The following is a 16,925-nucleotide window of genomic DNA, read 5'->3' as shown; positions in this document are numbered from 1 at the left end:
CAGGTACGCCGTGCAGGGGTACAGGTGAATCAGATTTGGAGTGCTGGAGAGTAGGAACAAGTCACTAACAATCTAGCAGCGAGCAGAGTATCAGTGCAGTGAGGCTGATGAGGAGACAAGCAGCAGGAGTTCTGAGCAGCACAGGTGACGTGGATCAGCCGATGATGGGTGTGGCAGGCAGAGCAGAGGGTGGAGCTACGTGGAGCAGGAAGCTCCAGCCGTGTTCCTGACAGAGCAACCCCTCACAAATGGGACTTTCAGTGTAAAAATGTCATATTGTTTCCTGACCTCATTCTGGATGAGATCCAGAAGGCATTTTGCATGATGGAGCATTCCGGACCCCTTTATGACTGATTGAATGCATGTTTGACAAGATAGGATTTTTTGAGAGAGCCTCCATTTTAAGTAAATGGGAAAATCCGGCTCGCAACAGTATGCACAATCCGGATGAAATTCTGTGAAAATTTTCTTGGATCCAGAATCGGGGATCTCTTCTGGATCATCACCAACATGTAATCTTATGTTCTCGGTAAAATTTCCAACATTTTCTGAAAATGTCATCAAGATGACTTTTTGATCTTGCTAACAGACAGACAGGCAAACCAACGCTGGCGAAAACATAAGCACCTCCTCCTCCTCCTCCTCCTCGGTAGCAACCACATCGAAGTTATCTCCTCTATTTGGTCAGGTGCATCGACATGTTTCCAGGGTCATCTGCATTGCACACCATAGTCAACCATGACTAATCAGCACGTGGCCAACGGCCTCTAAATGTGTCATTCAATATTTACCAGGAGCCCTGGTACAGCGACTGTCCCCTGTGCAGCGACTGTCCCCTGTGCAGCGACTGTCCCCTGTGCAGCGTCTGTCCCCTGTGCAGCGACTGTCCCCTGTGCAGCGACTGTCCCCTGTGCAGCGTCTGTCCCCTGTGCAGCGTCTGTCCCCTGTGCAGCGACTGTCCCCTGTGCAGCGACTGTCCCCTGTGCAGCGACTGTCCCCTGTGCAGCGTCTGTCCCCTGTGCAGCAACTGTCCCCTGTGCAGCATCTGTCCCCTGTGCAGCGTCTGTCCCCTGTGCAGCGACTGTCCCCTGTGCAGCGTCTGTCCCCTGTGCAGCATCTGTCCCCTGTGCAGCGACTGTCCCCTGTGCAGCGTCTGTCCCCTGTGCAGCGTCTGTCCCCTGTGCAGCGTCTGTCCCCTGTGCAGCGACTGTCCCCTGTGCAGCGTCTGTCCCCTGTGCAGCGTCTGTCCCCTGTGCAGCGTCTGTCCCCTGTGCAGCGTCTGTCCCCTGTGCAGCGTCTGTCCCCTGTGCAGCGACTGTCCCCTGTGCAGCGTCTGTCCCCTGTGCAGCGTCTGTCCCCTGTGCAGCGACTGTCCCCTGTGCAGCGTCTGTCCCCTGTGCAGCGACTGTCCCCTGTGCAGCGTCTGTCCCCTGTGCAGCGTCTGTCCCCTGTGCAGCGACTGTCCCCTGTGCAGCGTCTGTCCCCTGTGCAGCGTCTGTCCCCTGTGCAGCGACTGTCCCCTGTGCAGCGTCTGTCCCCTGTGCAGCGTCTGCCCCCTGTGCAGCGTCTGTCCCCTGTGCAGCGTCTGTCCCCTGTGCAGCGTCTGTCCCCTGTGCAGCGTCTGTCCCCTGTGTGCTCATGTGATCTTTGTCTTTTACTGCTGATTTGCCTAAACGGCTTGTTTTGTGGACGCTGTCGTGCAGCCTGCTGTTATTGTGCAGCTCGTGCACAAACTGTCACAGACACACAAACAACATGTCGGCCCATGCTGCGTGTTTGAGCATCAACCGAGATGAAAACTGAAGCTCTTTTCATCCATCATTATTGAAATCCTCAATGTGCAAAAAGGAACATCCATCAGCACTCTGAGATCAAAGCAACGGAGACAGAGGCTTCGTGTCACTCCTCAACTTTATGCAATCACATGCAATAGATCTGACTTTCAGAACTGTGAAACATTCATATTTAAATCTTTAAAATGCAACAATTTATCTTGCATGTTTTTTTTATCTTGTCTTTTATCTTATCTGCGATTGACATTGTATTTTCATGCAAAATCTGAGTAAAACATCACAGCTGTGAAAAAGGGGGGGGGGGCAGCTTAAACTGCATTGTCACTTGTAATCCATCGCTAGACTGTGATTACAATTCTAATTGTTGTCTCTCTAATTAGAATGTTTTGGGATTTTTTTTACATCAGTGCCGAAAAATAAATCCCACAACATGAAAGGTGCTAACCACTACGCCACCGTGCCGCCCAGAGTTCAATCATAGCTTTTAATTGATACTGATGCCAAATGAGAAGAGTATTGTGCATGGAAGTACGGCTTGCCACAGCATTGATCTGGACAGCTAGAGCCCCCCCACCCCCACCCCCTCTCTCAGGTACTGAAACGCACTCCTTTTTTCACTTCCTGAAGTATTGTTCCTGCCTCCTGCCTCCTGCCACTCCCATTCCTTTCCCTTCATTTATATGCACTCTCGCTAATCCGTGGAATGATGTTCTTCTGCTTCTACCTGTATTCTTTGATTATTGCTGTGTTTCTCTCTCGGTGGATGTTCTCGTCTTAATGAGGCTGGGGCAGAGCGTCGCCTTGCTTAAAGCGCCCCTTTTATTGCAGCCCACTTAAAAGCAGTTATTACAGAGCCAGCAAATGAATTTAGGCTTGTCCTCTCCTAAATCAGCGTCGGGTCAAAACTGAGTCAGTTCGTGTTTGTGCTCAGCAGCAAGGCTAATCGTCGTGTTTGCCCAATATCAGCCATTTCTTTTGAATTGTGAAAATCAGTTCAAGATAACACATCCTAAAATGCTGCCACAGCAGTGTAGTAAATGCTTAGTGGATGGTAAACAGGGCTTTGTTATTGACAGATAAGCATGAGTGTGAGTGCGTGTGTGTGTGAGTGTGTGTGTGTGTGTGTGTGTGTGTGTGAGTGTGTGTGTGTGCGTGTGTGTGTGTGTGAGTGTGTGTGTGTGTGTGTCCATTCTTTTTCAGAATCTTTGGAGTCAGGTTAATCACGAACCTCCTGCAGAAGCTCCCTCAGTCTGCACATATTTAAGCAGCTTAAATAAATAGGATAGATAATTATTCAAATGACTAGACAGGACATGCAAAACAATGAAACGGTTAGTTTAGTCAGGATTTCATTCAGAATATTTTTACAGAATTTTATATACTGATTAAAAAAAAAAAGAAAAACACATGGAAGATAATTTTTATTGCTTTGTGGCACAACTTTGTGAAGTTCACTTAAAAACAAAGTGAGCAACATTTCCAGCATATCTACAGTGGATTAGATTAACTACCGGTACATAATTTAGCACACAATAATAATATTAATATTACAGTGCAAGATGTCCGTGAGCAGGCGAGTTTATGACTCTACAATTGGATGGAAAGTCTCGACATTCCTTTTGACTTCGACAAATATCTTTATAATAATCTTTAAAGACAAAACATAAACCTCATTGTTCGGAAACAAACTAAAAGCATTTGCACAAACGTATTCTCATACTTTTACTTTCCACAGTAATACTACATCTGCAGTGGAACTAATCATGAGCTGGTCGCCGGTTTCCTGCACACTCATCCTGTGAATTCATGCATTCCTCTCAGGGATTCTGGGATAAGGGCTTTATAATCTCTCTAAATATTTCTGACACAAACGAGAAATATATATATATATGTTAAATACAAATGGATTCATTCTGCAGTGACAGAGTTCTGATTCTGATTATCCCATGCTGCGCAGACCCAGCCATGACTGGAAAGGTGGTCCTGAATGGATGAAGATGCTTAATTCAAAATAATGATGTTGCTCAGTGGTGGACGTTTGTAAGCTTGTGGGCGATGAAGTGGAAAATGCGAGAGGCGCACGCACGGTTGTAACGTTCTGTTGTACGTGCATTTTAAAGTGTTTGTGTTTGAATTGTGAATTCTGACTTTCTTCATAATTAATGAGTTCCTTCCATTCCAACTTCTGTTAAATGCAAAAACATGAAAATGAATGAATGAATATTTAATGCATGAGAAACCTACTAATAATATTTAAGTTGAATGTGAACATATTGTTGCCTCTAAGAGAAGGAGGTTCGAGGTTAATCGTTAGCATTCAAACAATCAATGAGAAATCAGTTGCTGGCTTGTCATCCTTTCACTTTTTCTTTTAATGTTTTAAAGGAGGGGTGACTGTGGGAACCATTATGGGCCTGGAAGCGTGGCTGCCCCCTATTACAGGGGGTCGTCCACTTATTGGTTCCGAGGGTCTTGTCGAAGGCCGACTTGGTCGTAAATCGGCCCATGATAAATTACAATAAGCATATTATGCTGCTACGCGATCCTGTAAATGATGAATAGAAAGAGACCATTGTCTCTCGGTAGACATCGTGGGTGAGACCGCAGGAACTGTCGTACACCCGATTCGCTCGCTCGCTTTCCAGTATGTCGTAAAAACACAAACAACAACAGTCCAGTGCGGTCGCAAAGTCGAACTGTCGCCAGTTAGGACCCCGTGTAATTCAAGCAAGACTCAGAAAACAGGCAACACAAAGAAATGAGAAGCAAAATAGCCTTTAATTTAGGTTAAAAAAAATATCTAATTGAAGGATGAGTAATGTTTCGAAATAATTATTTGCCAAACAAATTCCTCACCATAGTATTTATTAACCAGTGAAAAATGACTGGATACAATGTCACCAAACTCAAACACTACTGTTAGTCCTAAAACACGCGGTAAACGGCTCCATCAAGGTGACGTGTATGTTTCGAGTTACCACCAAGACGGGAAACCTTCGCAGCATCCAACATCCATCCATCCATCCATCCATCCATCCATCGTCTCGTAGGCAAGACGACCTCAGTCGTCTGATCTGCAGCCACTTTATCCGCCTTGCGGGTCACAGGTGACCTGATGCTGATATTTTGACACCTGAGTGTTGATTGTTATTACTGGAGGCTACGTTTGTTTGTTGTTTGATTTGACTCTTTGGTGCCAAATTCATTATTTTACAAGGACGGATGGACAACTAAAATCTCCACGTGCGTAGTGACGCTCTACGCGTAGAGCGTCACTACGCACGTTCCCCCGTCCTTTGCTCCGCTGAAAGGGGCCGAGACCATCCTTTTCAGGCGGACTTCTTTGATCCTCTCCAGAGTCCGGAGGCGCGTTCACACTGGCCCAAACGGAGCGGATTATCGGAGTAAAGGAACTCTGGTCCGTGAGGGAGCAAACACGCGCAGTGGGAACGCACCCTCAGACAGGATGTGTGACTGTACTTGTACTGTAATACATGCTACTGTTTGACTGTACTTGTACTGTAATACATGCTACTGTTTGACTGTACTTGTACTGTAATACATGCTACTGTTGACTGTACTTGTACTGTAATGCATGCTACTGTTTGACTGTACTTGTACTGTAATACATGCTACTGTTGACTGTACTTGTACTGTAATGCATGCTACTGTTTGACTGTACTTGTACTGTAATACATGCTACTGTTGACTGTACTTGTACTGTAATACATGCTACTGTTTGACTGTACTTGTACTGTAATACATGCTACTGTTTGACTGTACTTGTACTGTAATACATGCTACTGTTGACTGTACTTGTACTGTAATGCATGCTACTGTTGACTGTACTTGTACTGTAATACATGCTACTGTGTGACTGTACTTGTACTCTAACATTCTATCTAATAAATATATTCATCATCAGATACTGTGGTGATATAAAAAGAAATCTGTCTTTTCCCTTTTACTTATAAAGGAGGTTTTTTTTCAAATCCCAAGGCGTTTCCATGCCAGCCGAGAGACATCGACTCTCCAGTGGGCCCTAGGTCTTCCCCGAGCCCTCCTCCCGGCAGGACATGCCCACCCAAAACAGATGCCCCAGCCACCTCAGCTGACTCCTGACTCCTCTTGATGTACTTCTTCAAATCCACAAAACACATATGGACTGGTTGGACGAACTGCCAGTGTTCCACGAATCGAAGAAAAACTGCACTGTTCCTCCGGCATCCCGGCTTCGACTATTGGTCCTCCCCTCCAGCAACCTGGAATAGACTTTCCCCCCCGTAGTTGGAGCACACCCTCCGGTCCCCCTTCTTGATGAGGGGAACCACCACCCGGGTCTGACAGTCCAGAGGCACTATCCCCGAATTCCATGCCGTTACAGTCAACAAAGACAGTCCCTGCACATCCAGTGACTTAAGACACTCAGGGGGAATCTCATCCACCCCCGCTGCCTTGCCACCGAAGAGCTTGAAAACCACCTCACGTCGCCATCTTCACTGTAAACGTGTACACCGCTTTCCCCTCCTGAGTCGCCGGACGGTTTGCCAGAATTTCTTCAAGGCCGACGAATAGCCCTCCTTTATGGCCCGAGATTTTGCCTCCATAACCGCTCAGCCGCGGTACTCTTATGATTGTTGATACCTGTCAGGTACCGCTGGAGTCAACAAGACTCGATAAGACTCCTTCAGCTGGATGGCATCCCTCACTTCTGGACTCCACCACCGGGTCCGGTGGTTGCTGCCACGGCAGGCACCGGAGACCCTGCGACCACGGCTCCGAGCAGCATCTTCGACAATGGAGGTGGAAAAACGGTCCCCTGAGTGCTTTCCCAGTTTCTTATTTTTAATACATTTCCTTGTACTCTCATAAATTTCAGCAGGCCTTTTAAGGTCAATGAGACTATAATTGTTTAGAGGATTTAAAATGGCGAAGAGCGGGGAAAAAAACCCTCAAATAAATATGAATGTTTAATGAACTAATTACTGTAGGAAAGTAAAGTGTCTCCCATCGGTCAGGACCAAAGATTTCTGTCATGAAGACAAAACACCAGCGATTGGTGCTTTGTCTTCATGACAGAAATCTTTGCACATAACAATTATCTTTATTTGAACGACAACAAAAAAGCTTTCCTAATGACCATGCTATGGCGGTAAATCGCAGCGTGTCCTTAGCTAAAAGCGCTCATGGCATTGAAATTGATAGCCAGGACTTTCCTTTACAAAACAAGGCACCTTTTCCATCATGCAATTTTAATGCCTCTTGCAAATGCTTTGCACGGTGAATTAAAAATCTATTTCCCACTTCACAACCTTTCTTCCATTAAATTCCTCTTGCCAGGATTCCTGTCTTTTTTCGATCGATTAACTGCTGTCAGGGTTTGGACCACGGAGTACCAGGAGAGTAGGGCGGGCGAATGATGCAGTCATCCCCTGCGTGCTTTCCCTGTTATCTGAGTGGGCTAAGAGGCAGCCAGAGCCCCCCCACCTGACCTTCAGCTGCTGCACAAAACCAAAAGTTCACTGAATGCTCTGTCTACATAGCATAGAACCAACGGAAGAGCGAGTGAGTTCGCTTTCTTCCACAGAACTGTTTAATGAAGACAAAATGTCAGGAGGTAAACTGGAAAGAGCAGATGGGGGTGTCGGCATGGACTGTCCCAGAGAAAGGAAACAGGGACACGAACAGCAAAGTAATTTGATGGAGTCATTTGGTGTCAAATGATCAACACTCAATTATCATCACGTCCCGAAATCTTTTGAAATAAGACAGAACTTCTACCAAAGGAAGAAGGGGGGTCATGGGCGCCAGATTGAGGAGTAAGGTGTGCCTTGAGATTCTGTGCCTGATTATCAGGATTGAATAACAGCATCATTGATTGTTTTGATGTTAGGGTTAATGCATTGCAATGGAGACTCTTTAAACCATATTCACGTGCAACGGACACATACTTTATTCCTTCTTCTAACAAATTGAGAAGTTTAGCCTTCTCCACTATGGGTACCATCATCCTACGTCGTTTGGTCTTGGTACCAGAAGCCTGGGAAGATGCAGGGCGTTTAGGAGGCATCATAAGGGTTCAATTCAGGTAAACTTTAACGAAGCTTTCGCCAAACGCAAGAGCACAAGCTTTTCAGTAACGTATTATTCGCAAAGCAGACCGACGTGAACGAGAGTTGCCGGCAGACGAGGTGAGCTGCTGCCGTGCCGGTGGGCCACCCACGATGGCGAGCGCCTGGTGGCCGGGTCTTCACCAATGGAGCCCGAAGAAGCAACGTGGGACCTTCTTCCCGTGGGCTCACCACCCATAGGAGGGACCAGAGGGGTCGGGTGCAATGTGAGCTGGGCGGCAGCCGAAGGCGGGGACCTTGGCGGTCCGACCCTCGGCTCCAGAAACTAGCTCTAGGAACGTGGAACGTCACCTCTCTGGCGGGGAAGGAGCCTGAGAAGTTCCGACGAGATCGGGGGTCGGGAACATGCGGCTCTTTGGCGCCACCTAGTGGCTCCCTGGCGCTTTTTCAAAAATGTTTGAAAATGGAAAAAGATGGCGAAGGGAAATATATTTGTAATTTAAACTTCAAACAGGGACAGAAAAATACAAACCTTTGCAGCCTTGTGATTGGGAAACATGTTTTTCACGTTTCTTGATATTCGGTGCATACCGGATGGTACTGTAACAGTTCGTGTTCGTGTTCGTAATTCCTACACTGCAGGGAGTCAGTGAAGGCATCCAGGGAGGAGGGGCGGTGTGTGTCTGAGCGTGCTCCAGAGGGGAGGGGGTGAGAGAGACGGGAGAGGATATCTGTTCTGTTAGCGGCGGGGTTACCGATTAAAAAAAGCTTGTTCCGAGACCCATCTCGTCCTTATTTCAGCATCTGACCGACGCTACAGTCCCATCATTTTTAAATTTGCGTTTTTCCGTACAGATTTTCTTCTACGCCGTACACGTCTTAAAATGCATAGAAACCGTACTTTGTACGTGGCTGTTCTTTTGGGGCCGCATTTTTGTGGCGTACGCAGGTGTATCTGGGGCTCAGGCACTGACCTTTGGGTGATGCCCGGTTTTTGACTGTTTTTTTAGAAAACCGTTTTGTTTTTATATTATGATTTATCGGTGGGGCACCGATAACTCGGAGGGGGGGAGGAATGTAACCGGATGGGATGTAATTAGGTAGGCAGGTGTGGGAGGGAGCACCTGTGGCCCATTTACCACTGATTGGGGGGGGGGGGGGGGGGGGGGGGGGGGGCGTATATAGGTGCTTCCCTTCCCTCGTTCCATAACTGAGGAGAACAGAGGATTCAACGTTTCTTGGACCGAATCATTTGCATCCATTGCCGATGCGGAAGGATTGCCTGAATGTTTGCTCTGTAGTGAGAAGTTGTCAAGTAACAAAAAGAGTCACGTGGAAAGACATTTCCAGGGAAAGGCTACATTTGCAGCCGAGTAGCCAGTTGGAGGAAAAGTGCAATTGCATCACTTCTGGAGAAATTAGGAGCGCAAAAATAGATTTAAAAAGTGGATTGCATCTCCAAACTCCACTACTGCTGCAATTTTGTTGCAACCTGGGAGATAATAAAGTGTGGAAAACCATTCATAGATGGTGACTACATGAAGGAGTCATTCATCAACATATCAGAACACCTATTTGCAGACTTCAAGAACAAAACCGAGATAATACAGAAAATCAAAGACATGCCTCTCTCTGCTAGGACAGTGAAGGAAAGGGCCATTAAAATGGCAGACAACATCACCAATCAGCAAATCAAGGACATTAATTCAGCGCCAGCATACTCGATTGCCTGTGATGAGTCGTGTGATGTGATGGATATTGAACAGACTGCGCTTTTATGCAGGTATGTTAACTCCGATGGGCCTCAAGTAGAAATGATCCAATTAATACCACTGAAAGGCCAAACACGGGGGGAGGACAGATATGAGGCTGTGCTGAAGTGTTCAAATGACAAGGGAATAAACACCAACCACCTGATTGCAGTGGCTACAGATGGGGCGCCCAGCATGAGAGGATCAAAAAAGGGGTTTGTGACTTTGCTACAGAAAGCATTGGATCGAAATCTGCTTGCATTCCACTGCATCTTGCATCAAGAGGCACTGTGTGCACAAACATTCCCATCGGAGTGTATGGCGGTGATGAACCTTGTCATCGAGATGGTGAACAAGATAATTGCAAAAGCATTGAAGCACCGTCAGTTCCGTGCATTGCTTGATGAAGTTGACAGCGAATATTCCGATCTCCTGCTACACAACAAAGTCCGATGGCTGTCCAGGGCTGAGGTTTTGCATCGCTTTGTCGCTTGTTTAGAACACGTGAAAATATTCCTGAAAAGCAAAGACCTGAACTACCCACAACTGGAAGATACCGAGTGGCTCGAAAAACTGCACTTTTTTGTGGATATGAGAGGCCACCGAAACAAGCTGAATGAAAGTCTCCGGGGGGGGGGGGGGGGGACACTGCACTGCAAATGCTCGAAGCTGTTCTGTCATTTGAGCGCAAGCTGACTGTCTTTGCCAGAGATGTCCAGCGAGGCACGCTTTCCCACTTCCCCTCCCTGAGAGAAGTCAAAGAAGCCCATCAGGATCACACATTCAACGGTGATTATTTACAAAGTGCGATCATTGATATGCAAACGGAATTCGGGAGCAGATTTTGCGAGTTCCGAAAGGAAAAAATGACACTTTTTCTTTTCCTGTCACACCCCTGGAGATTGACCCGTCCTTGTTGAACACATTTCCGGGAGTAAATCAAGCTGACCTTGAAATGGAAATGGATGATATCGCCGACAAAGATTTATGGGTGTCCAAATTCAAACGTCTGACGTCACTCGCCAGAAAGCCCAGCTTGCCCAAAGCCACAAATGGAGCGAAATTGAAAGCCTCCCAAAACCCGAGAAACTTGTCTATGACACATGGAATGCTCTTCCTGACAGTTACAGGAACATGAAGACATTTGCATTTGGAGTATTGTCCATCTTTGGATCAACATACCAGTGCGAGCAGATCTTCTCAAACATGAACTACATCAAATCAAAATATCGCTCCCGCCTCAGTGTCACGGGGCTGGACGCGCTGAACAGGCACGACACAGGACTTTGGGTTTGAGCTGTTTTAATAGTCCACTAAGGAGCAATGAACTTCAGTAGGAAGGACTTGAAGTCGCCAACTCTCCAGAATCCAGCTGGAGGCCCAAGACGAGCTGGGAGGGCGTCGGCAGGGAGGCACCGCAGAACTGCCAGGGAGACGACGAACATGTGGAGTCAGGACTCTGGAGACGCTGTCGATCCGGCAAGGTGCGGTGCAAGAGCCACAGTCTTTATTGGAGCAGGTGAGACGAGGCTCAATTGGAACCAGCTGCGCAGGGCTGCCACTCCTGCTCCAGCTCAGCCCCGCCCCCTGCTCCAGCTCGGACATAGAGAGGGACACACACATCAGTGGGAACAGAATCCTGACACACAGAGGAGAGCTTTCAGTCCTGCGTCAAGATGAAAGTTACATCTTACATGCCCGATGTTGAGAAGCTGACCAGTGATGTCCGAAAACAGAAGTCACATTAAACGGGTAAGAACACAATCCTGTCAGAGGCACTCATTGAGTAACAAAGTAGCTGTTTTTATTAAGTGATTTCTGATTTTTGTCAGTATATATTTGGAATGACACTTTGGGATATTATTGTGTTTTGTTGCTCAAGCCCGAGGATAGCTGCGTTGATTTGGTGTCAAAGGAGAGAGAGAAGAGGACGCTGCTGCGTTTTATCCATGCACTGCATTTGCACAGAAATCAAACTTAAACTGTATTAATTTGATTTTATATACTTTACCTTTTCAAAAGGCTGCTGTTTTATTTTTACACATGCTGCATTTTATTGCACTCTGTTTGTTGCCCAGATAAGGGGCACGTTATGCACGTTCCATTTTATTGTTGTTTTTTCGAATCCTCAAAATAAAAATGACATCAAAAATCGAATTCCTTTATTCCATTTCTTTAATTCCATTAAAGCAATGAAACGTACTGTAATTTGTTAATATTGTAATGAAGTTAAACTTGAGGCGGCATCCTACAACAGAGTCGTCACTTGATGCGTCATTCTCCACAGGATGTGCTGCAGGGAAAATAAACATTTAATTATGAAGGCTCATTATGTATTCGTAACCAACTTAGTCATTTTGATAGTAGGTTAATATAGCTAATATAGATAGATACAGCATGTGTTGCCTTGATTATAAGGCTTTTAATTTTTTGCGGCTCCAGACATATTTGTTTTTTGTTTTTTTGGTCCAAAATGGCTCTTTCAACATTTTGGGTTGCCGACCCCTGGACTAGATATAGTTGGCCTCACCTCGACACACAGCAAGGAATCCGGAACCACTCTTCTTGAGAGGGGTTGGACTCTCTTCCACTCTGGAGTTGCCACTGGTGAGAGGCGCCGGGCGGGGGTGGCAATACTTATTCACCCCGGCTCAGTGCCTGTATGTTGGAGTTTACCCCAATAAACGAGAGGGTAGCCTCCCTCCGCCTTCAGGTGGGGGGACGGATCCTGACTGTTGTTTGTGCCTATGGTCCAAACAGCAGTTCAGAGTATCCACCCTTTTTGGAGTCCTTGGAGGGGGTACTGGAGAGTGCTCCTTCTGGGGATTCCCTCGTTCTGTTGGGGGACTTCAATGCCCATGTTGGCAATGACAGTGAGACCTGGAGGGGTGTGATTGGGAGGAATGGCCCCCCTGATCGGGACCCGAGTGGTGTTTTGTTATTGGACTTCTGTGCTCGTCGCAGATTGTCCATAACAAACACCATGTTCAAGCATAAGGGTGTCCATATGTGCACTTGGCACCAGGACACCCTAGGCCGCAGTTCGATGATCGACCTTGTAGTCGTCTCACCGGACTTGCAGGCGCATGTCTTGGACACTCGGGTGAAGAGAGAGGCGGAGCTGTCAACCGACCATCACCTGGTGGTGAGCCAACTCCGATGGTGGGGGAGGATGCCGGACAGACCTGGCAGGCCCAAACGTATTGTGAGGGTCTGTTGGGAACGTCTGGCAGAATCTCCTGTCAGAAGGAGTTTTAACTCCCACCTCCGGGAGAGGACCATGTACCGGGGGAGGCAGGGGACATTGAGTCTGGACCATGTTTCGTGCCTCCATTGTTGAAGCGGCCGATCGGTGCTGTGGCCGTAAGGTGGTCGGTGCCTGTCGTGGCGGTAATCCCAGAACCTCTTGGTTGATACCGGTGGTGAGGGATGCCGTCAAGCTGAAGAAGGAGTCCTATCAGGCCTTTTTGGCGTGTGGGACTCCGACAGCAGCTGACAGGTACCGACAGACCAAGCGGAGAGCAGCTACCGCGGTTGCTGAGGCAAAAACCCGGGCAGGGGAGGAATTCGGTGAGGCCATGGAAAAGGACTTCCGGACGGCTTTGAAGAGGTTCTGGACCACCATCCGGCATCTCAGGAGGGGGAAGCAATGCACGGTCAACACTGTGTATGGTGGGGATGGTGCGCTGCTGACCTCGACCCGAGACGTTGTAGATCGGTGGAGGGACTACTTCGAAGACCTCCTCAATCCCACCGACATGCCTTCCAGTGAGGAAGCAGGGCCTAGGGACTCGTGGGTGAGCTCCTCTATCTCTGGGGCCGAGGTTAAAAAGCTCCTCGGTGGCAAGGCCCCAGGGGTGGATGAGATCCGCCCAGAGTCCCTTAAGGCTCTGGATGTTGTAGGGCTGTCATGGTTAACATGACTCTGCAACATCACATGGACATCGGGGGCAGTACCTTTGGAGGGTCCGCCGGATTGTCGAACCTGGGATTCAGGAGGAGCAATGTAGTTTTCATCCTGGCCGTGGAACTGTGGACCAGCTCTACATCCTCGGCAGGGTCCTTGAGGGTGCATTGGAGTTTACCCAACCAGTCCACATGTGTTTTGTTGATTTGGAGAAGGCATTCGACCATGTCCCTCGGGGAGTCTTGTGGGGGTGCTCCGGAAGTATGGGGTGTCGGACCCCCTGATACGGGGTGCCCGCTCCCTAAATGACCGGTGCCAGAGCTTGGTCCGCATTGCTGGCAATAAGTCGGACCTATTTCCAGTGCGGGTTGGACTCCGTCAGGGCTGCCCTTTCAAGATTCAAGATTCAAGATACTTTATTGTCATTATGCGAGCATACTAAAATCGTGAGAAGGCCCACGGCTTAAGGCACACATCATAACAAACTAAATTCTCTCTCTTAAGAAACAATATATATACACACACAGAGAGAGTGAGAATCACAGGCAATAGTGCAAAATGGCAACAGCAGCAACAGGGCCGGCATAAAGTGTCCCAGATCGCTACAAGGGAACGACTGCTTTCACAGCTCGGGGGGAAGAAGCTGTTCCTGAGCCTCGCTGTGCTGCTTCTTATTGTCCTGAACCGCTTCCCTGATGGAAGCGGGACAAACAGTCTGTGGCCTGGGTGGGTGGGGTCTGTGGCGATGCGTCTGGCCCTCCTCTGGACTCTGGAGGTGTAAACAGAGTCCAAATCAGGCAGACGGTGACCCACAATCCCCTGAGCTGTCCTCACCACCCGGGATAGGTCCTTCCTGTCCTGCGCCGTGCAGCTGCCGTACCACACGGTCGCACTGAGACACAGGATGCTCTCTATCGTGGCCCGGTAGAAGTTTTCAAGCAGCACAGAGGAGAGTCCAGCCCGCTTCAGCTTCCTGAGGAAGAAGAGCCGTTGCTGGGCCTTCTTCACCAGGTGTCTGGTGTTGAGTGTCCAGGAAAGGTCAGAGGAGATGTGGATGCCCAGGAATTTAATGTTCTCCACACGCTCCACTGCTTCCCCTCGTATGCACAGGGGGGCGTGTTCAGTCTTCCTGGACCTCCTGTAGTCCACTATGACCTCCTTGGTCTTGCTGGTGTTCAGAACAAGGCTGTTACTCGAGCACCACAGCATCAGGTTCTGGACCTCCTCTCTGTAGTGGGTCTCATCGTTGTTGGAGATGTGACCCACCACGGTGGTGTCGTCAGCAAACTTCACAACCGGGTTTGTGGAGTGGATGGCAGAGCAGTCGTGGGTGAAGAGGGTGAAGAGAGCAGGGCTGAGAACGCAACCCTGGGGGGGTCCCAGTGTTCAGGATCAGAGGGGAGGATGTGGTGTCTCCTATCCTCACCACCTGGGGCCGGTTGCTGAGGAAGTCCCTGTCACCGATTCTGTTCGTAACCTTTATGGACAGAATTTCTAGGTGCAGCCAGGGCGTTGAGGGGGTTCGGTTTGGTGACCTCAGGATTGGGTCACTGCTTTTTGCAGATGACGTGATCCTGTTGGCTTCATCAGGCCGTGCCCTCCAGCTCTCACTGGATCGGTTCGCAGCCGCGTGTGAAGCGGCCGGGATGAGAATCGGCACCTCTAAATCCGAGGCCATGGTTCTCAAAGGGTGGAGTGCACCCTCCAGGTCGGGGAGGAGATCCGCCCCAAGTGGAGGAGTTCAAGTACCTCAGGGTCTTGTTCACAAGTGAGGGAAGGATGGAGCATGGTGAAGAGAGAGCTGAGCCGAAAGGCGAAGCTCTCAATTTACCGGTCGATCTTCGTTCCTACCCTCACCTGTGGTCACGAGGTTTGGGTAGTGACCGAAAGAACGAGATCGCGGGTACAAGCGGCTGAAATGAGCTTCCTCCGTGGGGTGGCTGGGCTCTCCCTTAGCGATAGGGTGAGAAGCTCAGTCATCCGGGAGGAGCTCGGAGTAGAGCCGCTGCTCCTCCGTTTTGAGAGGAGCCAGATGAGGTGGCTTGGGCATCTATTCAGGATGCCTCCTGGACGCCTCCCTGGTGAGGTGTTCAGGGCACGTCCCACCGGGATGAGACCACGGGGAAGACCCAGGATACGCTGGAGAGACTGTCTCTTGGCTGGCCTGGAAACGCCTCGGGATCCCCCCGGAAGTTGTAACAGTCAAATAGCGACATGTACCTTTAAAGAGGCGTTGCCTCTTATGACATCACCAGGCTGCGCCTGGGTTGTCATGGTTACCCTATGTTTTTCCGCTCTTCAAGCTGGTCGATCTAACTTTAAATACAAATGTTTTCTGTTACTTATTAATATTCAGTGGTGGTTTGAGTGCTGGCAACTATTATTTCATGTTTGAAATGTTACTCGCCGTACAACCGGGCTTGGTAAGGTTAGAGTTGTTCAATAAAAGACGAGCAGTTCGTGAAATCCCAGTACAAGTCTGGATTTGAGTTTCTGCCTGCCGCCTTCTTCTCTTCACGGCTTCAAACGAGTGACACGCACCCAAAACCATTACAAAGTGGCCGGGGAGAGGGAAGGCTGGGCTTCCCTGCTTGGGCTGCTGCCCCCGTGACCCGGCCTCGGATAAGTGGATGACGATGGATGGATGGACAATCAAGCTAAGCTGTAAGTATCATACTGGGCACTGATGTATTTTTATTTTGCTTTATAAAGAAGAATGATTTAAGGTTCAGGAGTTTTACCCATTCAAATATTAAATATATTTTTGATCTTGTATCTAAAGCAGTGCTTCTCAATTATTTTCTGTCGCGCCCCCCCTAGGAAGAAAAAAACATTTCGCGCCCCCCCCCCGAAAAGAAAAAACACTCTTGTATCCTTATTAACATACAAAGAAATATGAAAAAGAAAGAAATATAGATTAACTTACAAAAAAGAATAACTTTATTACCATTTTTTTTAGTCTGCAACAGAAAATGAGGAAGTCAGGTCTTTCTTCTTCTCCCACCGTAGATTGTTTACGACCGCTCTTCTTCTGCTAATACTCCCTGCGTGCACTCTGACAATCAGGGCGCCACTGCCAACTACTGGAGTGGATGTGCAATTACACTTTACTCTCGTAAGGCAAAAAAACATTTTCTCCGCGGTCACAGGCGCCCCCCCTGACATCGCCCCGCGCCCGCGCCCCACCATTTGAGAACCACTGATTTAAAGCGATGCTGATGGCATCGTACCGTGGCGTTGAGGCGTTGAAGGGCTGTGAGCAGGTTAGCCACAGCGACGTCTGTGTCTGCGGCGGCAGAGGACGCAGCCAAGCTCTCCAATATCTGCTCGAGTCTGTCACGAGAATCTGTTTCAGAAATTGTATTTAACTCCATGGAAAGCTAATTCTAACAGGGATTGTGCG

The sequence above is a fragment of the Brachionichthys hirsutus genome, chromosome 3 (assembly GCF_040956055.1).
Source record: "Brachionichthys hirsutus isolate HB-005 chromosome 3, CSIRO-AGI_Bhir_v1, whole genome shotgun sequence".
In the NCBI taxonomy this organism is placed as follows: Eukaryota; Metazoa; Chordata; class Actinopteri; order Lophiiformes; family Brachionichthyidae; genus Brachionichthys; species Brachionichthys hirsutus.
Note: the sequence above shows the minus strand (reverse complement) of the source record.